The sequence below is a fragment of the Stegostoma tigrinum genome, unplaced genomic scaffold, assembly GCF_030684315.1.
Source record: "Stegostoma tigrinum isolate sSteTig4 unplaced genomic scaffold, sSteTig4.hap1 scaffold_48, whole genome shotgun sequence".
Taxonomy (NCBI): domain Eukaryota; kingdom Metazoa; phylum Chordata; class Chondrichthyes; order Orectolobiformes; family Stegostomatidae; genus Stegostoma; species Stegostoma tigrinum.
This window is the reverse complement of record NW_026728408.1, coordinates 21615-48498: the sequence shown is the minus strand read 5'-3', so window position 1 is coordinate 48498 and position 26884 is coordinate 21615.

Here is a 26884-nt window from a genome sequence, read left to right as displayed (position 1 = left end):
TGGGGCTGAAACAGAGGGGCTGAAACAGTGGGCGAGAAACAGAGGGCGAGAAACAGAGGGCGAGAAACAGAGGGCGAGAAACAGAGGGGCTGAAAGAGAGGGGCTGATACTGAGGGGCTGAAACAGAGGGTCTGAAACAGAGGGCGAGAAACAGAGGGGCTGAAACAGAGGGGCTGAAACAGAGGGGCTGAAACAGAGGGGCTGAAACAGAGGGCGAGAAACAGAGGGCGAGAAACAGAGAGCGAGAAACAGAGGGCGAGAATCAGAGGGCGAGAAACAGAGGGCGAGAAACAGAGGGGCTGAAACAGAGGGGCTGAAACAGAGGGGCTGGAACAGAGGGCGAGAAACAGAGGGCGAGAAACAGAGGGGCTGAAACAGAGTGGCTGAAACAGAGGGGCTGAAACAGAGGGGCTGAAACAGAGGGCGAGAAACAGTGGGCGAGAAACAGAGGGCGAGAAACAGAGGATCTGAAACAGAGGGCGAGAAACAGAGGGGCTGAAACTGAGGGGCTGAAACAGAGGGGCTGAAACAGAGGGCGAGAAACAGAGGGCGAGAAACAGAGAGCGAGAAACAGAGTGCAAGAAACAGAGGGCGAGAAACAGAGGGCGAGAAACAGAGGGGCTGAAACAGAGGGGCTGAAACAGAGGGGCTGAAACAGAGGGGCTGAAACAGAGGGCGAGAAACAGTGGTCGAGAAACAAAGGGCGAGAAACAGAGGGGCTGAAACAGAGGCGCTGAAACAGAGGGGCTGAAACAGAGGGCGAGAAACAGAGGGCGAGAAACAGAGAGCGAGAAACAGAGCGTCTGAAACAGAGGTCGAGAAACAGAGGGCGAGAAACAGAGGGGCTGAAACAGAGGGTCTGAAACAGAGGGGCTGAAACAGATGGGCTGAAACAGAGGGGCAAAAAAAGAGGGCGAGAAACAGAGGGCGAGAAACAGAGATCGAGAAACAGAGGGCGAGAAACAGAGGGCGAGAAACAGAGGGCGAGAAACAGAGGGGCTGAAACAGAGGGGCTGAAACAGAGGGGCTGAAACAGAGGGCGAGAAACAGAGGGCGACAAACAGAGGGGCTGAATCAGAGGGGCTGAAACAGAGGGGCTGAAACAGAGGGGCTGAAACAGAGGTCGAGAAACAGAGGGGCTGAAACAGAGGGGCTGAAACAGAGGGCGACAAACAGAGGGCGAGAAACAGAGGGGCTGAAACAGAGGGGCTGAAACAGAGGGCGAGAAACAGAGGGGCTGAAACAGAGGGGCTGAAACAGAGGGGCTGAAACAGAGGGGCTGAAACTGAGGGCGAGAAACAGAGGGGCTGAAACAGAGGGGCTGAAACAGAGGGCGAGAAACAGAGGGGCTGACACAGAGGGGCTGAAACAGAGGGGCTGAAACAGAGGGACTGAAACAGAGGGGCTGAAACAGAGGGCGAGAAACAGAGGGAAAGAAACAGAGGGCGAGAAACAGAGGGGCTGAAACAGAGGGGCTGAAACAGAGGGGCTGAAACAGAGGGACTGAAACAGAGGGCGAGAAACAGAGGGCGAGAAACAGAGAGCGAGAAGCAGAGGGCGAGAAACAGTGGGGCTGAAACAGAGGGGCTGAAACAGAGGGGCTGAAACAGAGGGGCTGAAACAGAGGGCGACAAACAGAGGGCGAGAAACAGAGGGGCTGAAACAGAGGGGCTGAAACAGAGGGTGAGAAACAGAGGGGCTGAAACAGAGGGTCTGAAACAGAGGGCGTGAAACAGAGGGGCTGAAACAGAGGTGCACAAACAGAGGGGCTGAAACAGAGGGGCTGAAACAGAGGGGCTGAAACAGAGGGCGAGAAACAGAGGGGCTGAAGCAGATGGCGAGAAACAGAGGGGCTGAAACAGTGGTCGAGAAACAGAGGGGATGAAACAGAGGGCGAGAAACAGTGGGCGAGAAACAGAGGGCGAGAAACAGAGGGGCTGAAACAGAGGGGCTGAAACAGAGGGGCTGAAACAGAGGGGCTGAAACAGATGGGCTGATACAGTGGGGCTGAAACAGAGGGGCTGAAACAGTGGGCGAGAAACAGAGGGCGAGAAACAGAGGGCGAGAAACAGAGGGCGAGAAACAGAGGGGCTGAAAGATAGGGGCTGATACTGAGGGGCTGAAACAGAGGGTCTGAAACAGATGGCGAGAAACAGAGGGGCTGAAACAGCGGGGCTGAAACAGAGGGGCTGAAACAGAGGGGCTGAAACAGAGGGGCTGAAACAGAGGTCGAGAAACAGAGGGCGAGAAACAGAGAGCGAGAAACAGAGGGCGAGAATCAGAGGGCGAGAAACAGAGGGCGAGAAACAGAGGGGCTGAAACAGAGGGGCTGAAACAGAGGGGCTGGAACAGAGGGCGAGAAACAGAGGGCGAGAAACAGAGGGGCTGAAACAGAGGGGCTGAAACAGAGGGGCTGGAACAGAGGGCGAGAAACAGAGGGCGAGAAACAGAGGGGCTGAAACAGAGTGGCTGAAACAGAGGGGCTGAAACAGAGGGGCTGAAACAGAGGGCGAGAAACAGTGGGCGAGAAACAGAGGGCGAGAAACAGAGGAGCTGAAACAGAGGGCGAGAAACAGAGGGGCTGAAACAGAGGGGCTGAAACAGAGGGGCTGAAACAGAGTGCGAGAAACAGAGGGCGAGAAACAGAGAGCGAGAAACAGAGGGCAAGAAACAGAGGGCGAGAAACAGAGGGCGAGAAACAGAGGGGCTGAAACAGAGGGGCTGAAACAGAGGGGCTGAAACAGAGGGGCTGAAACAGAGGGCGAGAAACAGTGGGCGAGAAACAAAGGGCGAGAAACAGAGCGTCTGAAACAGAGGGCGAGAAACAGAGGGCGAGAAACAGAGGGGCTGAAACAGAGGGGCTGAAACAGAGGGGCTGAAACAGATGGGCTGAAACAGAGGGGCTGAAACAGAGGGCGAGAAACAGAGGGCGAGAAACAGAGATCGAGAAACAGAGGGCGAGAAACAGAGGGCGAGAAACAGAGGGCGAGAAACAGAGGGGCTGAAACAGAGGGGCTGAAACAGAGGGGCTGAAACAGAGGGCGAGAAACAGAGGGCGAGAAACAGAGGGGCTGAATCAGAGCGGCTGAAACAGAGGGGCTGAAACAGAGGGGCTGAAACAGAGGTCGAGAAACAGAGGGGCTGAAACAGAGGGGCTGAAACAGATGGCGAGAAACAGAGGGGTTGAAACAGTGGGCGAGAAACAGAGGGGATGAAACAGAGGGCGAGAAACAGAGGGCGAGAAACAGAGGGCGAGAAACGTAGGGTCTGAAACAGAGGGGCTGAAACAGAGGGGCTGAAACAGAGGGGCTGAAATAGATGGGCTGATACAGTGGGGCTGAAACAGAGGGGCTGAAACAGTGGGCGAGAAACAGAGGGCCAGAAACAGAGGGCGAGAAACAGAGGGCGAGAAACAGAGGGGCTGAAAGAGAGGGGCTGATACTGAGGGGCTGAAACAGAGGGTCTGAAACAGAGGGCGAGAAACAGAGGGGCTGAAACAGAGGGGCTGAAACAGAGGGGCTGAAACAGAGGGGCTGAAACAGAGGGGCTGAAACAGAGGGCGAGAAACAGAGGGCGAGAAACAGAGAGCGAGAAACAGAGGGCGAGAAACAGAGGGCGAGAAACAGAGGGCGAGAAACAGAGGGGCTGAAACAGAGGGGCTGAAACAGAGGGGCTGGAACAGAGGGCGAGAAACAGAGGGCGAGAAACAGAGGGTCTGAAACAGAGTGGCTGAAACAGAGGGTCTGAAACAGAGGGGCTGAAACTGAGGGCGAGAAACAGAGGGGCTGAAACAGAGGGGCTGAAACAGAGGGCGAGAAACAGAGGGGCTGAAACAGAGGGGCTGAAACAGAGGGGCTGAAACAGAGGGACTGAAACAGAGGGGCTGAAACAGAGGGCGAGAAACAGAGGTAAAGAAACAGAGGGCGAGAAACAGAGGGGCTGAAACAGAGGGGCTGAAACAGAGACGCTGAAACAGAGGGACTGAAACAGAGGGCGAGAAACAGAGGGCGAGAAACAGAGAGCGAGAAGCAGAGGGCGAGAAACAGTGGGGCTGAAACAGAGGGGCTGAAACAGAGGGGCTGAAACAGAGAGGCTGAAACAGAGGGCGACAAAAAGAGGGAGAGAAACAGAGGGGCTGAAACAGAGGGGCTGATACAGAGGGTCTGAAACAGAGGGGCTGAAACAGAGGGCGAGAAACAGAGGGGCTGAAACAGAGGGGCTGAAACAGAGGGCGTGAAACAGAGGGGCTGAAACAGAGGGGCACAAACAGAGGGGCTGAAACAGAGGGACTGAAACAGAGGGGCTGAAACAGAGGGCGAGAAACAGAGGGGCTGAAACAGAGGGCGAGAAACAGAGGGGCTGAAACAGAGGGCGAGAAACAAAGGGCGAGAAACAGAGGTGCTGAAACGGAGGGGCTGAAACAGAGGGGCTGAAACAGAGGGGCTGAAACAGAGGGCGAGAAACAGAGGGGCTGAAACAGAGGGGCTGAAACAGATGGCGAGAAACAGAGGGGCTGAAACAGAGGGGCTGAAACAGAGGGGCTGAAACAGAGGGGCTGAAACAGAGGGCGAGATGCACAGGGTCTGCAACAGTGGGCGAGAAAGAGAGGGGCTGAAAGAGAGGGCGAGAAACAGAGGTGCTGAAACAGAGGCGGAGAAACAGAGGGGCTGAAACTGAGAGGCTGAAACAGAGGAGCTGAAACAGAGGGCGAGAAACAGAGGGCGAGAAACAGAGCGGCTTAAACAGAGGGGCTGAAACAGAGGGCGAGAAACAGAGGGCGAGAAACAGAGGGCGAGAAACAGAGGCGCTGAAACAGAGGGGCTGAAACAGAGGGCGAGAAACAGAGGGGCTGAAACAGAGGACGAGAAACAGTGGGCGAGAAACAGAGGGGCAGAAACAGAGGGGCTGAAACAAAGGTGGTGAAACAGAGGGGCTGAAACTGAGGGCGAGAAACAGAGGGCGAGAAACAGAGGGCGAGAAACAGAGGGGCTGAAACAGAGGGGCTGAAACAGAGGGGCTGAAACAGAGGGCGAGAAACAGAGAGCTAGAAACAGAGGGCAAGAAACAGAGGGCGAGAAACAGAGGGCGAGAAACAGAGGGGCTGAAACAGAGGGGCTGAAAAAGAGGGGCTGAAACAGAGGGGCTGAAACAGAGGGCGAGAAACAGTGGGCGAGAAACAGAGGGCGAGAAACAGAGGGGCTGAAACAGAGGGGCTGAAACAGAGGGGCTGAAACAGTGGGCGAGAAACAGTGGGCGAGAAACAGAGGGCGAGAAACAGAGGGGCTGAAACAGAGGACGAGAAACAGAGGGGCTGAAACAGAGGGGCTGAAACAGAGGGGCTGAAACAGAGGGCGAGAAACAGAGGGCGAGAAACAGAGAGCGAGAAACAGAGGGCAAGAAACAGAGGGCGAGAAACAGAGGGCGAGAAACAGAGGGACTGAAACAGAGGGGCTGAAACAGAGGGGCTGAAAAAGAGGGGCTGAAACAGAGGGCGAGAAACAGTGGGCGAGAAACAGAGGGCGAGAAACAGAGGGGCTGAAACAGAGGGGCTTTAACAGAGGGGCTGAAACAGAGGGCGAGAAACAGAGGGCGAGAAACAGAGAGCGAGAAACAGAGGGGCTGAAACAGAGGGGCTGAAACAGAGGAGCTGAAACAGAGGGGCTGAAACAGAGGGGCTGAAACAGAAGGCGAGAAACAGAGGGGATGAAACAGAGGGGCTGAAACAGAGGGGCTGAAACAGAGGGGCTGAAACAGAGGGCGAGAAACAGTGGGCGAGAAACAGAGGGCGAGAAACAGAGGGCGAGAAACAGAGGGGCTGAAACAGAGGGGCTGAAACAGAAGGGCTGAAACAGAGGGCGAGAAACAGAGGGCGAGAAACAGAGGGCGAGAAACAGAGGGGCTGAATCAGAGGGGCTGAAACAGAGGAGCTGAAACAGAGGGGCTGAAACAGAGGGGATGAAACAGAGGGCGAGAAACAGAGGGGCTGAAACAGAGGGGCTGAAACAGAGGGGCTGAAACAGAGGGGCTGAAACAGAGGGGCTGAAACAGAGGGCGAGAAACAGTGGGCGAGAAACAGAGGGCGACAAACAGAGGGGCTGAAACAGAGGGGCTGAAACAGAGGGCGAGAAACAGAGGGCGAGAAACAGAGAGCGAGAAACAGAGGGGCTGAAACAGAGGGCGAGAAACAGAGGGCGAGAAACAGAGAAAGAGAAACAGAGGGCGAGAAACAGAGGGGCTGAAACAGAGGGGCTGAAACAGAGGGGCTGAAACAGAGGGGCTGAAACAGATGGGCTGATACAGTGGGGCTGAAACAGAGGGGCTGAAACAGTGGGCGAGAAACAAAGGGCGAGAAACAGAGGGCGAGAAACAGAGGGCGAGAAACAGAAATCGAGAAACAGAGGTGCTGAAACAGAGGGGCTGAAACAGAGGGGCTGAAACAGAGGGGCTGAAACAGAGGGCGAGAAACAAAGGGCGAGAAACAGAGGTGCTGAAACAGAGGGGCTGAAGCAGAGGGGCTGAAACAGAGGGGCTGAAACAGAGGGCGAGAAACAGAGGGGCTGAAACAGAGGGGCTGAAACAGATGGCGAGAAACAGAGGGGCTGAAACAGAGGGGCTGAAACAGAGGGGCTGAAACAGAGGGGCTGAAACAGAGGGCGAGATACAGAGGGTCTGCAACAGTGGGCGAGAAAGAGAGGGGCTGAAAGAGAGGGCGAGAAACAGAGGTGCTGAAACAGAGGGGGAGAAACAGAGGGGCTGAAACTGAGGGCGAGAAACAGAGGGGCTGAAACAGAGGGGCTGAAACAGAGGGCGAGAAACAGAGGGGCTGAAACAGAGGGGCTGAAACAGAGGGGCTGAAACAGAGGGACTGAAACAGAGGGGCTGAAACAGAGGGGCTGAAACAGAGGGCGAGAAACAGTGGGCGAGAAACAGAGGGCGAGAAACAGAGGGGCTGAAACAAAGGGGCTGAAACAGAGGGGCTGAAACAGAGGGCGAGAAACAGAGGGCGAGAAACAGAGAGCGAGAAACAGAGGGCGAGAAACAGAGGGCGAGAAACAGAGGGCGAGAAACAGAGGGGCTGAAACAGAGGGGCTGAAACAGAGGGGATGAAACAGATGGGCTGAAACAGAGGGGCTGAAACAGAGGGGCTGAAACAGAGTGCGAGAAACAGAGGGCGAGAAACAAAGAGCGAGAAACAGAGGGCGAGAAACAGAGGGCGAGAAGCAGAGGGCGAGAAACAGAGGGCGAGAAACAGAGGGGCTGAAACAGAGGGGCTGAAACAGAGGGAGAGAAACAGTGGGCGAGAAACAGAGGGCGAGAAACAGAGGGGCTGAAACAGAGGGGCTGAAACAGAGGGGCTGAAACAGAGGGCGAGAAACAGAGTGCGAGAAACAGAGAGCGAGAAACAGAGGGGCTGAAACAGAGGGCGAGAAACAGAGGGCGAGAAACAGAGGGGCTGAAACAGAGGTGCTGAAACAGAGGGGCTGAAACAGAGGGGCTGAAATAGAGGGGCTGAAACAGAGGGCGAGAAACAGAGGGCGAGAAACAGAGATCGAGAAACAGAGGGCGAGAAACAGAGGGCGAGAAACAGAGGGCGAGAAACAGAGGGGCTGAAACAGAGGGGCTCAAACAGAGGGGCTGAAACAGAGGGCGAGAAACTGAGGGCGAGAAACAGAGGGGCTGAAACAGAGGGGCTGAAACAGAGGGGCTGAAACAGAGGGGCTGAAACAGAGGGGCTGAAACAGAGGGCGAGAAACAGAGGGGCTGAAACAGAGGGGCTGAAACAGATGGCGAGAAACAGAGGGGCTGAAACAGTGGGCGAGAAACAGAGGGAGGAAACAGAGGGCGAGAAACAGAGAAAGAGAAACAGAGGGCGAGAAACAGAGGGGCTGAAACAGAGGGGCTGAAACAGAGGGGCTGAAACAGAGGGGCTGAAACAGATGGGCTGATACAGTGGGGCTGAAACAGAGGGGCTGAAACAGTGGGCGAGAAACAGAGGGCGAGAAACAGAGGGCGAGAAACAGAGGGCGAGAAACAGAGATCGAGAAACAGAGGTGCTGAAACAGAGGGGCTGAAACAGAGGGGCTGAAACAGAGGGGCTGAAACAGAGGGCGAGAAACAAAGGGCGAGAAACAGAGGTGCTGAAACAGAGGGGCTGAAGCAGAGGGGCTGAAACAGAGGGGCTGAAACAGAGGGCGAGAAACAGAGGGGCTGAAACAGAGGGGCTGAAACAGAGGGGCTGAAACAGAGGGCGAGATACAGAGGGTCTGCAACAGTGGGCGAGAAAGAGAGGGGCTGAAAGAGAGGGCGAGAAACAGAGGTGCTGAAACAGAGGGGGAGAAACAGAGGGGCTGAAACAGAGGGCGAGAAACAGTGGGCGAGAAACAGAGGGCGAGAAACAGAGGGGCTGAAACTGAGAGGCTGAAACAGAGGGGCTGAAACAGAGGGGCTGAAACAGAGGGCGAGAAACAGTGGGCGAGAAACAGAGGGCGAGAAACAGAGGGGCTGAAACAGAGGGGCTGAAACAGAGGGGCTGAAACAGAGGGCGAGAAACAGACGGCGACAAACAGAGGGCGAGAAACAGAGGGGCTGAAACAGAGGGGCTGAAACAGAGGGGATGAAACAGAGGGGCTGAAACAGAGGGGCTGAAACAGAGGGGCTGAAACAGAGTGCGAGTAACAGAGGGCGAGAAACAAAGAGCGAGAAACAGAGGGCGAGAAACAGAGGGCGAGAAACAGAGGGCGAGAAACAGAGGGCGAGAAACAGAGGGGCTGAAACAGAGGGGCTGAAGCAGAGGGCGAGAAACAGTGGGCGAGAAACAGAGGGCGAGAAACAGAGGGGCTGAAACAGAGGGCTGAAACAGAGGGGCTGAAACAGTGGGCGAGAAACAGAGGGCGAGAAACAGAGGGGCTGAAACAGAGGGGCTGAAACAGAGGGGCTGAAACAGAGGGGCTGAAACAGATGGGCTGATACAGTGGGGCTGAAACAGAGGGGCTGAAACAGTGGGCGAGAAACAGAGGGCGAGAAACAGAGGGCGAGAAACAGAGGGCGAGAAACAGAGGGGCTGAAAGAGAGGGGCTGATACTGAGGGGCTGAAACAGAGGGTCTGAAACAGAGGGCGAGAAACAGAGGGGCTGAAACAGAGGGGCTGAAACAGAGGGGCTGAAACAGAGGGGCTGAAACAGAGGGCGAGAAACAGAGGGCGAGAAACAGAGAGCGAGAAACAGAGGGCGAGAAACAGAGGGCGAGAAACAGAGGGCGAGAAACAGAGGGGCTGAAACAGAGGGGCTGAAACAGAGTGGCTGAAACAGAGGGCGAGAAACAGAGGGCGTGAAACAGAGGGGCTGAAACAGAGTGGCTGAAACAGAGGGGCTGAAACAGAGGGGCTGAAACAGAGGGCGAGAAACAGTGGGCGAGAAACAGAGGGCGAGAAACAGAGGAGCTGAAACAGAGGGCGAGAAACAGAGGGGCTGAAACAGAGGGGCTGAAACAGAGGGGCTGAAACAGAGGGGGAGAAACAGAGGGCGAGAAACAGAGAGCGAGAAACAGAGGGCAAGAAACAGAGGCCGAGAAACAGTGGGCGAGAAACAGAGGGGCTGAAACAGAGGGGCTGAAACAGAGGGGCTGAAACAGAGGGGCTGAAACAGAGGGCGAGAAACAGTGGGCGACAAACAGAGGGCGAGAAACAGAGGGGCTGAAACAGAGGGGCTGAAACAGAGGGGCTGAAACAGAGGGCGAGAAACAGAGGGCGAGAAACAGAGAGCGAGAAACAGAGCGTCTGAAACAGAGGGCGAGAAACAGAGGGCGAGAAACAGAGGGGCTGAAACAGAGGGGCTGAAACAGAGGGGCTGAAACAGAGGGGCTGAAACAGAGTCGCTGAAACAGAGGGCGAGAAACAGAGGGCGAGAAACAGAGATCGAGAAACAGAGGGCGAGAAACAGAGGGCGAGAAACAGAGGGCGAAAAACAGAGCGGCTGAAACAGAGGGGCTGAAGCAGAGGGGCTGAAACAGAGGGCGTGAAACAGAGGGCGAGAAACAGAGGGGCTGAAACAGAGGGGCTGAAACAGAGGGGCTGAAACAGAGGGGCTGAAACAGAGGTCGAGAAACAGAGGGGCTGAAACAGAGGGGCTGAAACAGATGGCGAGAAACAGAGGGGCTGAAACAGTGGGCGAGAAACAGAGGGGATGAAACAGAGGGCGAGAAACAGAGGGCGAGAAACAGAGGGGCTGAAACAGAGGGGCTGAAACAGAGGGGCTGAAACAGAGGGGCTGAAACAGAGGTCGAGAAACAGAGGGGCTGAAACAGAGGGGCTGAAACAGATGGCGAGAAACAGAGGGGCTGAAACAGTGGGCGAGAAACAGAGGGGATGAAAAAGAGGGCGAGAAACAGAGGGCGAGAAACAGAGGGCGAGAAACAGAGGGGCTGAAACAGAGGGGCTGAAACAGAGGGGCTGAAACAGAGGGGCTGAAATAGCTGGGCTGATACAGTGGGGCTGAAACAGAGGGCGAGAAACAGTGGGCGAGAAACAGAGGGCCAGAAACAGAGGGCGAGAAACAGAGGGCGAGAAACAGAGGGGCTGAAAGAGAGGGGCTGATACTGAGGGGCTGAAACAGAGGGTCTGAAACAGAGGGCGAGAAACAGAGGGGCTGAAACAGAGGGGCTGAAACAGAGGGGCTGAAACAGAGGGGCTGAAACAGAGGGCGAAAAACAGAGGGCGAGAAACAGAGAGCGAGAAACAGAGGGCGAGAAACAGAGGGCGAGAAACAGAGGGCGAGAAACAGAGGGGCTGAAACAGAGGGGCTGAAACAGAGGGGCTGAAACAGAGGGCGAGAAACAGAGGGCGAGAAACAGAGGGGCTGAAACAGAGTGGCTGAAACAGAGGGGCTGAAGCAGAGGGGCTGAAACTGAGGGGGAGAAACAGAGGGGCTGAAACAGAGGGGCTGAAACAGAGGGCGTGAAACAGAGGGGCTGACACAGAGGGGCTGAAACAGAGGGGCTGAAACAGAGGGACTGAAACAGAGGGGCTGAAACAGAGGGCGAGAAACAGAGGGAAAGAAACAGAGGGCGAGAAACAGAGGGGCTGAAACAGAGGGGCTGAAACAGAGGGGCTGAAACAGAGGGACTGAAACAGAGGGCGAGAAACAGAGGGCGAGAAACAGAGAGCGAGAAGCAGAGGGCGAGAAACAGTGGGGCTGAAACAGAGGGGCTGAAACAGAGGGGCTGAAACAGATGGCGAGAAACAGAATGGCTGAAACAGAGGGGCTGAAACAGAGGGGCTGAAACAGAGGGGCTGAAACAGAGGGCGAGAAACAGAGGGGCTGGAACAGAGGGCGAGAAACAGAGGGCGAGAAACAGAGGGGCTGAAACAGAGGGGCTGAAACAGAGGGGCTGGAACAGAGGGCGAGAAACAGAGGGGCTGAAACAGAGTGGCTGAAACAGAGGGGCTGAAACAGAGGGGCTGAAACAGAGGGCGAGAAACAGTGGGCGAGAAACAGAGGGCGAGAAACAGAGGAGCTGAAACAGAGGGCGAGAAACAGAGGGGCTGAAACAGAGGGGCTGAAACAGAGGGGCTGAAACAGAGTGCGAGAAACAGAGGGCGAGAAACAGAGAGCGAGAAACAGAGGGCAAGAAACAGAGGGCGAGAAACAGAGGGCGAGAAACAGAGGGGCTGAAACAGAGGGGCTGAAACAGAGGGGCTGAAACAGAGGGGCTGAAACAGAGGGCGAGAAACAGTGGGCGAGAAACAAAGGGCGAGAAACAGAGCGTCTGAAACAGAGGGCGAGAAACAGAGGGCGAGAAACAGAGGGGCTGAAACAGAGGGGCTGAAACAGAGGGGCTGAAACAGATGGGCTGAAACAGAGGGGCTGAAACAGAGGGCGAGAAACAGAGGGCGAGAAACAGAGATCGAGAAACAGAGGGCGAGAAACAGAGGGCGAGAAACAGAGGGCGAGAAACAGAGGGGCTGAAACAGAGGGGCTGAAACAGAGGGGCTGAAACAGAGGGCGAGAAACAGAGGGCGAGAAACAGAGGGGCTGAATCAGAGCGGCTGAAACAGAGGGGCTGAAACAGAGGGGCTGAAACAGAGGTCGAGAAACAGAGGGGCTGAAACAGAGGGGCTGAAACAGATGGCGAGAAACAGAGGGGTTGAAACAGTGGGCGAGAAACAGAGGGGATGAAACAGAGGGCGAGAAACAGAGGGCGAGAAACAGAGGGCGAGAAACGTAGGGTCTGAAACAGAGGGGCTGAAACAGAGGGGCTGAAACAGAGGGGCTGAAATAGATGGGCTGATACAGTGGGGCTGAAACAGAGGGGCTGAAACAGTGGGCGAGAAACAGAGGGCCAGAAACAGAGGGCGAGAAACAGAGGGCGAGAAACAGAGGGGCTGAAAGAGAGGGGCTGATACTGAGGGGCTGAAACAGAGGGTCTGAAACAGAGGGCGAGAAACAGAGGGGCTGAAACAGAGGGGCTGAAACAGAGGGGCTGAAACAGAGGGGCTGAAACAGAGGGGCTGAAACAGAGGGCGAGAAACAGAGGGCGAGAAACAGAGAGCGAGAAACAGAGGGCGAGAAACAGAGGGCGAGAAACAGAGGGCGAGAAACAGAGGGGCTGAAACAGAGGGGCTGAAACAGAGGGGCTGGAACAGAGGGCGAGAAACAGAGGGCGAGAAACAGAGGGTCTGAAACAGAGTGGCTGAAACAGAGGGTCTGAAACAGAGGGGCTGAAACTGAGGGCGAGAAACAGAGGGGCTGAAACAGAGGGGCTGAAACAGAGGGCGAGAAACAGAGGGGCTGAAACAGAGGGGCTGAAACAGAGGGGCTGAAACAGAGGGACTGAAACAGAGGGGCTGAAACAGAGGGCGAGAAACAGAGGTAAAGAAACAGAGGGCGAGAAACAGAGGGGCTGAAACAGAGGGGCTGAAACAGAGACGCTGAAACAGAGGGACTGAAACAGAGGGCGAGAAACAGAGGGCGAGAAACAGAGAGCGAGAAGCAGAGGGCGAGAAACAGTGGGGCTGAAACAGAGGGGCTGAAACAGAGGGGCTGAAACAGAGAGGCTGAAACAGAGGGCGACAAAAAGAGGGAGAGAAACAGAGGGGCTGAAACAGAGGGGCTGATACAGAGGGTCTGAAACAGAGGGGCTGAAACAGAGGGCGAGAAACAGAGGGGCTGAAACAGAGGGGCTGAAACAGAGGGCGTGAAACAGAGGGGCTGAAACAGAGGGGCACAAACAGAGGGGCTGAAACAGAGGGACTGAAACAGAGGGGCTGAAACAGAGGGCGAGAAACAGAGGGGCTGAAACAGAGGGCGAGAAACAGAGGGGCTGAAACAGAGGGCGAGAAACAAAGGGCGAGAAACAGAGGTGCTGAAACGGAGGGGCTGAAACAGAGGGGCTGAAACAGAGGGGCTGAAACAGAGGGCGAGAAACAGAGGGGCTGAAACAGAGGGGCTGAAACAGATGGCGAGAAACAGAGGGGCTGAAACAGAGGGGCTGAAACAGAGGGGCTGAAACAGAGGGGCTGAAACAGAGGGCGAGATGCACAGGGTCTGCAACAGTGGGCGAGAAAGAGAGGGGCTGAAAGAGAGGGCGAGAAACAGAGGTGCTGAAACAGAGGCGGAGAAACAGAGGGGCTGAAACTGAGAGGCTGAAACAGAGGAGCTGAAACAGAGGGCGAGAAACAGAGGGCGAGAAACAGAGCGGCTTAAACAGAGGGGCTGAAACAGAGGGCGAGAAACAGAGGGCGAGAAACAGAGGGCGAGAAACAGAGGCGCTGAAACAGAGGGGCTGAAACAGAGGGCGAGAAACAGAGGGGCTGAAACAGAGGACGAGAAACAGTGGGCGAGAAACAGAGGGGCAGAAACAGAGGGGCTGAAACAAAGGTGGTGAAACAGAGGGGCTGAAACTGAGGGCGAGAAACAGAGGGCGAGAAACAGAGGGCGAGAAACAGAGGGGCTGAAACAGAGGGGCTGAAACAGAGGGGCTGAAACAGAGGGCGAGAAACAGAGAGCTAGAAACAGAGGGCAAGAAACAGAGGGCGAGAAACAGAGGGCGAGAAACAGAGGGGCTGAAACAGAGGGGCTGAAAAAGAGGGGCTGAAACAGAGGGGCTGAAACAGAGGGCGAGAAACAGTGGGCGAGAAACAGAGGGCGAGAAACAGAGGGGCTGAAACAGAGGGGCTGAAACAGAGGGGCTGAAACAGTGGGCGAGAAACAGTGGGCGAGAAACAGAGGGCGAGAAACAGAGGGGCTGAAACAGAGGACGAGAAACAGAGGGGCTGAAACAGAGGGGCTGAAACAGAGGGGCTGAAACAGAGGGCGAGAAACAGAGGGCGAGAAACAGAGAGCGAGAAACAGAGGGCAAGAAACAGAGGGCGAGAAACAGAGGGCGAGAAACAGAGGGACTGAAACAGAGGGGCTGAAACAGAGGGGCTGAAACAGAGGGGCTGAAACAGAGGGCGAGAAACAGTGGGCGAGAAACAGAGGGCGAGAAACAGAGGGGCTGAAACAGAGGGGCTTTAACAGAGGGGCTGAAACAGAGGGCGAGAAACAGAGGGCGAGAAACAGAGAGCGAGAAACAGAGGGGCTGAAACAGAGGGGCTGAAACAGAGGAGCTGAAACAGAGGGGCTGAAACAGAGGGGCTGAAACAGAAGGCGAGAAACAGAGGGGATGAAACAGAGGGGCTGAAACAGAGGGGCTGAAACAGAGGGGCTGAATCAGAGGGCGAGAAACAGTGGGCGAGAAACAGAGGGCGAGAAACAGAGGGCGAGAAACAGAGGGGCTGAAACAGAGGGGCTGAAACAGAAGGGCTGAAACAGAGGGCGAGAAACAGAGGGCGAGAAACAGAGGGCGAGAAACAGAGGGGCTGAATCAGAGGGGCTGAAACAGAGGAGCTGAAACAGAGGGGCTGAAACAGAGGGGATGAAACAGAGGGCGAGAAACAGAGGGGCTGAAACAGAGGGGCTGAAACAGAGGGGCTGAAACAGAGGGGCTGAAACAGAGGGGCTGAAACAGAGGGCGAAAAACAGTGGGCGAGAAACAGAGGGCGAGAAACAGAGGGGCTGAAACAGAGGGGCTGAAACAGAGGGCGAGAAACAGAGGGCGAGAAACAGAGAGCGAGAAACAGAGGGGCTGAAACAGAGGGCGAGAAACAGAGGGCGAGAAACAGAGAAAGAGAAACAGAGGGCGAGAAACAGAGGGGCTGAAACAGAGGGGCTGAAACAGAGGGGCTGAAACAGAGGGGCTGAAACAGATGGGCTGATACAGTGGGGCTGAAACAGAGGGGCTGAAACAGTGGGCGAGAAACAAAGGGCGAGAAACAGAGGGCGAGAAACAGAGGGCGAGAAACAGAAATCGAGAAACAGAGGTGCTGAAACAGAGGGGCTGAAACAGAGGGGCTGAAACAGAGGGGCTGAAACAGAGGGCGAGAAACAAAGGGCGAGAAACAGAGGTGCTGAAACAGAGGGGCTGAAGCAGAGGGGCTGAAACAGAGGGGCTGAAACAGAGGGCGAGAAACAGAGGGGCTGAAACAGAGGGGCTGAAACAGATGGCGAGAAACAGAGGGGCTGAAACAGAGGGGCTGAAACAGAGGGGCTGAAACAGAGGGGCTGAAACAGAGGGCGAGATACAGAGGGTCTGCAACAGTGGGCGAGAAAGAGAGGGGCTGAAAGAGAGGGCGAGAAACAGAGGTGCTGAAACAGAGGGGGAGAAACAGAGGGGCTGAAACTGAGGGCGAGAAACAGAGGGGCTGAAACAGAGGGGCTGAAACAGAGGGCGAGAAACAGAGGGGCTGAAACAGAGGGGCTGAAACAGAGGGGCTGAAACAGAGGGACTGAAACAGAGGGGCTGAAACAGAGGGGCTGAAACAGAGGGCGAGAAACAGTGGGCGAGAAACAGAGGGCGAGAAACAGAGGGGCTGAAACAGAGGGGCTGAAACAGAGGGGCTGAAACAGAGGGCGAGAAACAGAGGGCGAGAAACAGAGAGCGAGAAACAGAGGGCGAGAAACAGAGGGCGAGAAACAGAGGGCGAGAAACAGAGGGGCTGAAACAGAGGGGCTGAAACAGAGGGGATGAAACAGATGGGCTGAAACAGAGGGGCTGAAACAGAGGGGCTGAAACAGAGTGCGAGAAACAGAGGGCGAGAAACAAAGAGCGAGAAACAGAGGGCGAGAAACAGAGGGCGAGAAGCAGAGGGCGAGAAACAGAGGGCGAGAAACAGAGGGGCTGAAACAGAGGGGCTGAAACAGAGGGAGAGAAACAGTGGGCGAGAAACAGAGGGCGAGAAACAGAGGGGCTGAAACAGAGGGGCTGAAACAGAGGGGCTGAAACAGAGGGCGAGAAACAGAGTGCGAGAAACAGAGAGCGAGAAACAGAGGGGCTGAAACAGAGGGCGAGAAACAGAGGGCGAGAAACAGAGGGGCTGAAACAGAGGTGCTGAAACAGAGGGGCTGAAACAGAGGGGCTGAAATAGAGGGGCTGAAACAGAGGGCGAGAAACAGAGGGCGAGAAACAGAGATCGAGAAACAGAGGGAGAGAAACAGAGGGCGAGAAACAGAGGGCGAGAAACAGAGGGGCTGAAACAGAGGGGCTCAAACAGAGGGGCTGAAACAGAGGGCGAGAAACTGAGGGCGAGAAACAGAGGGGCTGAAACAGAGGGGCTGAAACAGAGGGGCTGAAACAGAGGGGCTGAAACAGAGGGGCTGAAACAGAGGGCGAGAAACAGAGGGGCTGAAACAGAGGGGCTGAAACAGATGGCGAGAAACAGAGGGGCTGAAACAGTGGGCGAGAAACAGAGGGAGGAAACAGAGGGCGAGAAACAGAGAAAGAGAAACAGAGGGCGAGAAACAGAGGGGCTGAAACAGAGGGGCTGAAACAGAGGTGCTGAAACAGAGGGGCTGAAACAGATGGGCTGATACAGTGGGGCTGAAACAGAGGGGCTGAAACAGTGGGCGAGAAACAGAGGGCGAGAAACAGAGGGCGAGAAACAGAGGGCGAGAAACAGAGATCGAGAAACAGAGGTGCTGAAACAGAGGGGCTGAAACAGAGGGGCTGAAACAGAGGGGCTGAAACAGAGGGCGAGAAACAAAGGGCGAGAAACAGAGGTGCTGAAACAGAGGGGCTGAAGCAGAGGGGCTGAAACAGAGGGGCTGAAACAGAGGGCGAGAAACAGAGGGGCTGAAACAGAGGGGCTGAAACAGAGGGGCTGAAACAGAGGGCGAGATACAGAGGGTCTGCAACAGTGGGCGAGAAAGAGAGGGGCTGAAAGAGAGGGCGAGAAACAGAGGTGCTGAAACAGAGGGGGAGAAACAGAGGGGCTGAAACAGAGGGCGAGAAACAGTGGGCGAGAAACAGAGGGCGAGAAACAGAGGGGCTGAAACTGAGAGGCTGAAACAGAGGGGCTGAAACAGAGGGGCTGAAACAGAGGGCGAGAAACAGTGGGCGAGAAACAGAGGGCGAGAAACAGAGGGGCTGAAACAGAGGGGCTGAAACAGAGGGGCTGAAACAGAGGGCGAGAAACAGACGGCGACAAACAGAGGGCGAGAAACAGAGGGGCTGAAACAGAGGGGCTGAAACAGAGGGGATGAAACAGAGGGGCTGAAACAGAGGGGCTGAAACAGAGGGGCTGAAACAGAGTGCGAGTAACAGAGGGCGAGAAACAAAGAGCGAGAAACAGAGGGCGAGAAACAGAGGGCGAGAAACAGAGGGCGAGAAACAGAGGGCGAGAAACAGAGGGGCTGAAACAGAGGGGCTGAAGCAGAGGGCGAGAAACAGTGGGCGAGAAACAGAGGGCGAGAAACAGAGGGGCTGAAACAGAGGGCTGAAACAGAGGGGCTGAAACAGTGGGCGAGAAACAGAGGGCGAGAAACAGAGGGGCTGAAACAGAGGGGCTGAAACAGAGGGGCTGAAACAGAGGGGCTGAAACAGATGGGCTGATACAGTGGGGCTGAAACAGAGGGGCTGAAACAGTGGGCGAGAAACAGAGGGCGAGAAACAGAGGGCGAGAAACAGAGGGCGAGAAACAGAGGGGCTGAAAGAGAGGGGCTGATACTGAGGGGCTGAAACAGAGGGTCTGAAACAGAGGGCGAGAAACAGAGGGGCTGAAACAGAGGGGCTGAAACAGAGGGGCTGAAACAGAGGGGCTGAAACAGAGGGCGAGAAACAGAGGGCGAGAAACAGAGAGCGAGAAACAGAGGGCGAGAAACAGAGGGCGAGAAACAGAGGGCGAGAAACAGAGGGGCTGAAACAGAGGGGCTGAAACAGAGTGGCTGAAACAGAGGGCGAGAAACAGAGGGCGTGAAACAGAGGGGCTGAAACAGAGTGGCTGAAACAGAGGGGCTGAAACAGAGGGGCTGAAACAGAGGGCGAGAAACAGTGGGCGAGAAACAGAGGGCGAGAAACAGAGGAGCTGAAACAGAGGGCGAGAAACAGAGGGGCTGAAACAGAGGGGCTGAAACAGAGGGGCTGAAACAGAGGGGGAGAAACAGAGGGCGAGAAACAGAGAGCGAGAAACAGAGGGCAAGAAACAGAGGCCGAGAAACAGTGGGCGAGAAACGGAGGGGCTGAAACAGAGGGGCTGAAACAGAGGGGCTGAAACAGAGGGGCTGAAACAGAGGGCGAGAAACAGTGGGCGACAAACAGAGGGCGAGAAACAGAGGGGCTGAAACAGAGGGGCTGAAACAGAGGGGCTGAAACAGAGGGCGAGAAACAGAGGGCGAGAAACAGAGAGCGAGAAACAGAGCGTCTGAAACAGAGGGCGAGAAACAGAGGGCGAGAAACAGAGGGGCTGAAACAGAGGGGCTGAAACAGAGGGGCTGAAACAGAGGGGCTGAAACAGAGTCGCTGAAACAGAGGGCGAGAAACAGAGGGCGAGAAACAGAGATCGAGAAACAGAGGGCGAGAAACAGAGGGCGAGAAACAGAGGGCGAAAAACAGAGCGGCTGAAACAGAGGGGCTGAAGCAGAGGGGCTGAAACAGAGGGCGAGAAACAGAGGGCGAGAAACAGAGGGGCTGAAACAGAGGGGCTGAAACAGAGGGGCTGAAACAGAGGGGCTGAAACAGAGGTCGAGAAACAGAGGGGCTGAAACAGAGGGGCTGAAACAGATGGCGAGAAACAGAGGGGCTGAAACAGTGGGCCAGAAACAGAGGGGATGAAACAGAGGGCGAGAAACAGAGGGCGAGAAACAGAGGGGCTGAAACAGAGGGGCTGAAACAGAGGGGCTGAAACAGAGGGGCTGAAACAGAGGTCGAGAAACAGAGGGGCTGAAACAGAGGGGCTGAAACAGATGGCGAGAAACAGAGGGGCTGAAACAGTGGGCGAGAAACAGAGGGGATGAAAAAGAGGGCGAGAAACAGAGGGCGAGAAACAGAGGGCGAGAAACAGAGGGGCTGAAACAGAGGGGCTGAAACAGAGGGGCTGAAACAGAGGGGCTGAAATAGCTGGGCTGATACAGTGGGGCTGAAACAGAGGGCGAGAAACAGTGGGCGAGAAACAGAGGGCCAGAAACAGAGGGCGAGAAACAGAGGGCGAGAAACAGAGGGGCTGAAAGAGAGGGGCTGATACTGAGGGGCTGAAACAGAGGGTCTGAAACAGAGGGCGAGAAACAGAGGGGCTGAAACAGAGGGGCTGAAACAGAGGGGCTGAAACAGAGGGGCTGAAACAGAGGGCGAGAAACAGAGGGCGAGAAACAGAGAGCGAGAAACAGAGGGCGAGAAACAGAGGGCGAGAAACAGAGGGCGAGAAACAGAGGGGCTGAAACAGAGGGGCTGAAACAGAGGGGCTGAAACAGAGGGCGAGAAACAGAGGGCGAGAAACAGAGGGGCTGAAACAGAGTGGCTGAAACAGAGGGGCTGAAGCAGAGGGGCTGAAACTGAGGGGGAGAAACAGAGGGGCTGAAACAGAGGGGCTGAAACAGAGGGCGTGAAACAGAGGGGCTGACACAGAGGGGCTGAAACAGAGGGGCTGAAACAGAGGGACTGAAACAGAGGGGCTGAAACAGAGGGCGAGAAACAGAGGGAAAGAAACAGAGGGCGAGAAACAGAGGGGCTGAAACAGAGGGGCTGAAACAGAGGGGCTGAAACAGAGGGACTGAAACAGAGGGCGAGAAACAGAGGGCGAGAAACAGAGAGCGAGAAGCAGAGGGCGAGAAACAGTGGGGCTGAAACAGAGGGGCTGAAACAGAGGGGCTGAAACAGATGGCGAGAAACAGAATGGCTGAAACAGAGGGGCTGAAACAGAGGGGCTGAAACAGAGGGGCTGAAACAGAGGGCGAGAAACAGAGGGGCTGAAACAGAGGGGCTGAAACAGAGGGGCTGAAACAGAGGGGCTGAAACTGAGGGCGAGAAACAGAGGGGCTGAAACAGAGGGGCTGAAACAGAGGGCGAGAAACAGAGGGGCTGACACAGAGGGGCTGAAACAGAGGGGCTGAAACAGAGGGACTGAAACAGAGGGGCTGAAACAGAGGGCGAGAAACAGAGGGAAAGAAACAGAGGGCCAGAAACAGAGGGGCTGAAACAGAGGGGCTGAAACAGAGTGCCTGAAACAGAGGGACTGAAACAGAGGGCGAGAAACAGAGGGCGAGAAACAGAGAGCGAGAAGCAGAGGGCGAGAAACAGTGGGGCTGAAACAGAGGGGCTGAAACAGAGGGGCTGAAACAGAGGGGCTGAAACAGAGGGCGTCAAACAGAGGGCGAGAAACAGAGGGGCTGAAACAGAGGGGCTGAAACAGAGGGCGAGAAACAGAGGGGCTGAAACAGAGGGGCTGAAACAGAGGGCGTGAAACAGAGGGGCTGAAACAGAGGTGCACAAACAGAGGGGCTGAAACAGAGGGACTGAAACAGAGGGGCTGAAACAGAGGGCGAGAAACAGAGGGGCTGAAACAGATGGCGAGAAACAGAGGGGCTGAAACAGTGGGCGAGAAACAGAGGGGATGAAACAGAGGGCGAGAAACAGTGGGCGAGAAACAGAGGGGCTGAAAGAGAGGGGCTGATACTGAGGGGCTGAAACAGAGGGGCTGAAACAGAGGGGCTGAAACAGATGGGCTGATACAGTGGGGCTGAAACAGAGGGGCTGAAACAGTGGGCGAGAAACAGAGGGCGAGAAACAGAGGGCGAGAAACAGAGGGCGAGAAACAGAGGGGCTGAAAGAGAGGGGCTGATACTGAGGGGCTGAAACAGAGGGTCTGAAACAGAGGGCGAGAAACAGAGGGGCTGAAACAGAGGGGCTGAAACAGAGGGGCTGAAACAGAGGGGCTGAAACAGAGGGCGAGAAACAGAGGGCGAGAAACAGAGAGCGAGAAACAGAGGGCGAGAATCAGAGGGCGAGAAACAGAGGGCGAGAAACAGAGGGGCTGAAACAGAGGGGCTGAAACAGAGGGGCTGGAACAGAGGGCGAGAAACAGAGGGCGAGAAACAGAGGGGCTGAAACAGAGTGGCTGAAACAGAGGGGCTGAAACAGAGGGGCTGAAACAGAGGGCGAGAAACAGTGGGCGAGAAACAGAGGGCGAGAAACAGAGGATCTGAAACAGAGGGCGAGAAACAGAGGGGCTGAAACTGAGGGGCTGAAACAGAGGGGCTGAAACAGAGGGCGAGAAACAGAGGGCGAGAAACAGAGAGCGAGAAACAGAGGGCAAGAAACAGAGGGCGAGAAACAGAGGGCGAGAAACAGAGGGGCTGAAACAGAGGGGCTGAAACAGAGGGGCTGAAACAGAGGGGCTGAAACAGAGGGCGAGAAACAGTGGGCGAGAAACAAAGGGCGAGAAACAGAGGGGCTGAAACAGAGGCGCTGAAACAGAGGGGCTGAAACAGAGGGCGAGAAACAGAGGGCGAGAAACAGAGAGCGAGAAACAGAGCGTCTGAAACAGAGGTCGAGAAACAGAGGGCGAGAAACAGAGGGGCTGAAACAGAGGGGCTGAAACAGAGGGGCTGAAACAGATGGGCTGAAACAGAGGGGCTGAAACAGAGGGCGAGAAACAGAGGGCAAGAAACAGAGATCGAGAAACAGAGGGCGAGAAACAGAGGGCGAGAAACAGAGGGCGAGAAACAGAGGGGCTGAAACAGAGGGGCTGAAACAGAGGGGCTGAAACAGAGGGCGAGAAACAGAGGGCGACAAACAGAGGGGCTGAATCAGAGGGGCTGAAACAGAGGGGCTGAAACAGAGGGGCTGAAACAGAGGTCGAGAAACAGAGGGGCTGAAACAGAGGGGCTGAAACAGAGGGCGACAAACAGAGGGCGAGAAACAGAGGGGCTGAAACAGAGGGGCTGAAACAGAGGGCGAGAAACAGAGGGGCTGAAACAGAGGGGCTGAAACTGAGGGCGAGAAACAGAGGGGCTGAAACAGAGGGGCTGAAACAGAGGGCGAGAAACAGAGGGGCTGACACAGAGGGGCTGAAACAGAGGGGCTGAAACAGAGGGACTGAAACAGAGGGGCTGAAACAGAGGGCGAGAAACAGAGGGGCTGAAACAGAGGGCGAGAAACAGAGGGGCTGAAACAGAGGGGCTGAAACAGAGGGGCTGAAACAGAGGGACTGAAACAGAGGGCGAGAAACAGAGGGCGTGAAACAGAGAGCGAGAAGCAGAGGGCGAGAAACAGTGGGGCTGAAACAGAGGGGCTGAAACAGAGGGGCTGAAACAGAGGGGCTGAAACAGAGGGCGACAAACAGAGGGCGAGAAACAGAGGGGCTGAAACAGAGGGGCTGAAACAGAGGGCGAGAAACTGAGGGGCTGAAACAGAGGGGCTGAAACAGAGGGCGTGAAACAGAGGGGCTGAAACAGAGGTGCACAAACAGAGGGGCTGAAACAGAGGGACTGAAACAGAGGGGCTGAAACAGAGGGCGAGAAACAGAGGGGCTGAAGCAGAGGGGCTGAAACAGAGGGGCTGGAACAGAGGGCGAGAAACAGAGGGCGAGAAACAGAGGGGCTGAAACAGAGTGGCTGAAACAGAGGGGCTGAAACAGAGGGGCTGAAACAGAGGGCGAGAAACAGTGGGCGAGAAACAGAGGGCGAGAAACAGAGGATCTGAAACAGAGGGCGAGAAACAGAGGGGCTGAAACTGAGGGGCTGAAACAGAGGGGCTGAAACAGAGGGCGAGAAACAGAGGGCGAGAAACAGAGAGCGAGAAACAGAGGGCAAGAAACAGAGGGCGAGAAACAGAGGGCGAGAAACAGAGGGGCTGAAACAGAGGGGCTGAAACAGAGGGGCTGAAACAGAGGGGCTGAAACAGAGGGCGAGAAACAGTGGGCGAGAAACAAAGGGCGAGAAACAGAGGGGCTGAAACAGAGGCGCTGAAACAGAGGGGCTGAAACAGAGGGCGAGAAACAGAGGGCGAGAAACAGAGAGCGAGAAACAGAGCGTCTGAAACAGAGGTCGAGAAACAGAGGGCGAGAAACAGAGGGGCTGAAACAGAGGGGCTGAAACAGAGGGGCTGAAACAGATGGGCTGAAACAGAGGGGCTGAAACAGAGGGCGAGAAACAGAGGGCAAGAAACAGAGATCGAGAAACAGAGGGCGAGAAACAGAGGGCGAGAAACAGAGGGCGAGAAACAGAGGGGCTGAAACAGAGGGGCTGAAACAGAGGGGCTGAAACAGAGGGCGAGAAACAGAGGGCGACAAACAGAGGGGCTGAATCAGAGGGGCTGAAACAGAGGGGCTGAAACAGAGGGGCTGAAACAGAGGTCGAGAAACAGAGGGGCTGAAACAGAGGGGCTGAAACAGAGGGGCTGAAACAGAGGGCGAGAAACAGAGGGCGAGAAACAGAGGGGCTGAAACAGAGTGGCTGAAACAGAGGGGCTGAAACAGAGGGGCTGAAACAGAGGGCGAGAAACAGTGGGCGAGAAACAGAGGGCGAGAAACAGAGGATCTGAAACAGAGGGCGAGAAACAGAGGGGCTGAAACTGAGGGGCTGAAACAGAGGGGCTGAAACAGAGGGCGAGAAACAGAGGGCGAGAAACAGAGAGCGAGAAACAGAGGGCAAGAAACAGAGGGCGAGAAACAGAGGGCGAGAAACAGAGGGGCTGAAACAGAGGGGCTGAAACAGAGGGGCTGAAACAGAGGGGCTGAAACAGAGGGCGAGAAACAGTGGGCGAGAAACAAAGGGCGAGAAACAGAGGGGCTGAAACAGAGGCGCTGAAACAGAGGGGCTGAAACAGAGGGCGAGAAACAGAGGGCGAGAAACAGAGAGCGAGAAACAGAGCGTCTGAAACAGAGGTCGAGAAACAGAGGGCGAGAAACAGAGGGGCTGAAACAGAGGGGCTGAAACAGAGGGGCTGAAACAGATGGGCTGAAACAGAGGGGCTGAAACAGAGGGCGAGAAACAGAGGGCAAGAAACAGAGATCGAGAAACAGAGGGCGAGAAACAGAGGGCGAGAAACAGAGGGCGAGAAACAGAGGGGCTGAAACAGAGGGGCTGAAACAGAGGGGCTGAAACAGAGGGCGAGAAACAGAGGGCGACAAACAGAGGGGCTGAATCAGAGGGGCTGAAACAGAGGGGCTGAAACAGAGGGGCTGAAACAGAGGTCGAGAAACAGAGGGGCTGAAACAGAGGGGCTGAAACAGAGGGGCTGAAACAGAGGGCGAGAAACAGAGGGCGACAAACAGAGGGGCTGAATCAGAGGGGCTGAAACAGAGGGGCTGAAACAGAGGGGCTGAAACAGAGGTCGAGAAACAGAGGGGCTGAAACAGAGGGGCTGAAACAGAGGGCGACAAACAGAGGGCGAGAAACAGAGGGGCTGAAACAGAGGGGCTGAAACAGAGGGCGAGAAACAGAGGGGCTGAAACAGAGGGGCTGAAACTGAGGGCGAGAAACAGAGGGGCTGAAACAGAGGGGCTGAAACAGAGGGCGAGAAACAGAGGGGCTGACACAGAGGGGCTGAAACAGAGGGGCTGAAACAGAGGGACTGAAACAGAGGGGCTGAAACAGAGGGCGAGAAACAGAGGGGCTGAAACAGAGGGCGAGAAACAGAGGGGCTGAAACAGAGGGGCTGAAACAGAGGGGCTGAAACAGAGGGACTGAAACAGAGGGCGAGAAACAGAGGGCGTGAAACAGAGAGCGAGAAGCAGAGGGCGAGAAACAGTGGGGCTGAAACAGAGGGGCTGAAACAGAGGGGCTGAAACAGAGGGGCTGAAACAGAGGGCGACAAACAGAGGGCGAGAAACAGAGGGGCTGAAACAGAGGGGCTGAAACAGAGGGCGAGAAACTGAGGGGCTGAAACAGAGGGGCTGAAACAGAGGGCGTGAAACAGAGGGGCTGAAACAGAGGTGCACAAACAGAGGGGCTGAAACAGAGGGACTGAAACAGAGGGGCTGAAACAGAGGGCGAGAAACAGAGGGGCTGAAGCAGATGGCGAGAAACAGAGGGGCTGAAACAGTGGGCGAGAAACAGAGGGGATGAAACAGAGGGCGAGAAACAGTGGGCGAGAAACAGAGGGCGAGATACAGAGGGGCTGAAACAGAGGGGCTGAAACAGAGGGGCTGAAACAGAGGGGCTGAAACAGATGGGCTGATACAGTGGGGCTGAAACAGAGGGGCTGAAACAGTGGGCGAGAAACAGAGGGCGAGAAACAGAGGGCGAGAAACAGAGGGCGAGAAACAGAGGGGCTGAAAGAGAGGGGCTGATTCTGAGGGGCTGAAACAGAGGGTCTGAAACAGATGGCGAGAAACAGAGGGGCTGAAACAGAGGGGCTGAAACAGAGGGGCTGAAACAGAGGGGCTGAAACAGAGGGGCTGAAACAGAGGGCGAGAAACAGAGGGCGAGAAACAGAGAGCGAGAAACAGAGGGCGAGAATCAGAGGGCGAGAAACAGAGGGCGAGAAACAGAGGGGCTGAAACAGAGGGGCTGAAACAGAGGGGCTGGAACAGAGGGCGAGAAACAGAGGGCGAGAAACAGAGGGGCTGAAACAGAGTGGCTGAAACAGAGGGGCTGAAACAGAGGGGCTGAAACAGAGGGCGAGAAACAGTGGGCGAGAAACAGAGGGCGAGAAACAGAGGAGCTGAAACAGAGGGCGAGAAACAGAGGGGCTGAAACAGAGGGGCTGAAACAGAGGGGCTGAAACAGAGTGCGAGAAACAGAGGGCGAGAAACAGAGAGCGAGAAACAGAGGGCAAGAAACAGAGGGCGAGAAACAGAGGGCGAGAAACAGAGGGGCTGAAACAGAGGGGCTGAAACAGAGGGGCTGAAACAGAGGGGCTGAAACAGAGGGCGAGAAACAGTGGGCGAGAAACAAAGGGCGAGAAACAGAGGGGCTGAAACAGAGGCGCTGAAACAGAGGGGCTGAAACAGAGGGCGAGAAACAGAGGGCGAGAAACAGAGAGCGAGAAACAGAGCGTCTGAAACAGAGGGCGAGAAACAGAGGGCGAGAAACAGAGGGGCTGAAACAGAGGGGCTGAAACAGAGGGGCTGAAACAGATGGGCTGAAACAGAGGGGCTGAAACAGAGGGCGAGAAACAGAGGGCGAGAAACAGAGATCGAGAAACAGAGGGCGAGAAACAGAGGGCGAGAAACAGAGGGCGAGAAACAGAGGGGCTGAAACAGAGGGGCTGAAACAGAGGGGCTGAAGCAGAGGGCGAGAAACAGAGGGCGAGAAACAGAGGGGCTGAATCAGAGCGGCTGAAACAGAGGGGCTGAAACAGAGGTCGAGAAACAGAGGGGCTGAAACAGAGGGGCTGAAACAGATGGCGAGAAACAGAGGGGTTGAAACAGTGGGCGAGAAACAGAGGGGATGAAACAGAGGGCGAGAAACAGAGGGCGAGAAACAGAGGGCGAGAAACGTAGGGTCTGAAACAGAGGGGCTGAAACAGAGGGGCTGAAACAGAGGGGCTGAAATAGATGGGCTGATACAGTGGGGCTGAAACAGAGGGGCTGAAACAGTGGGCGAGAAACAGAGGGCCAGAAACAGAGGGCGAG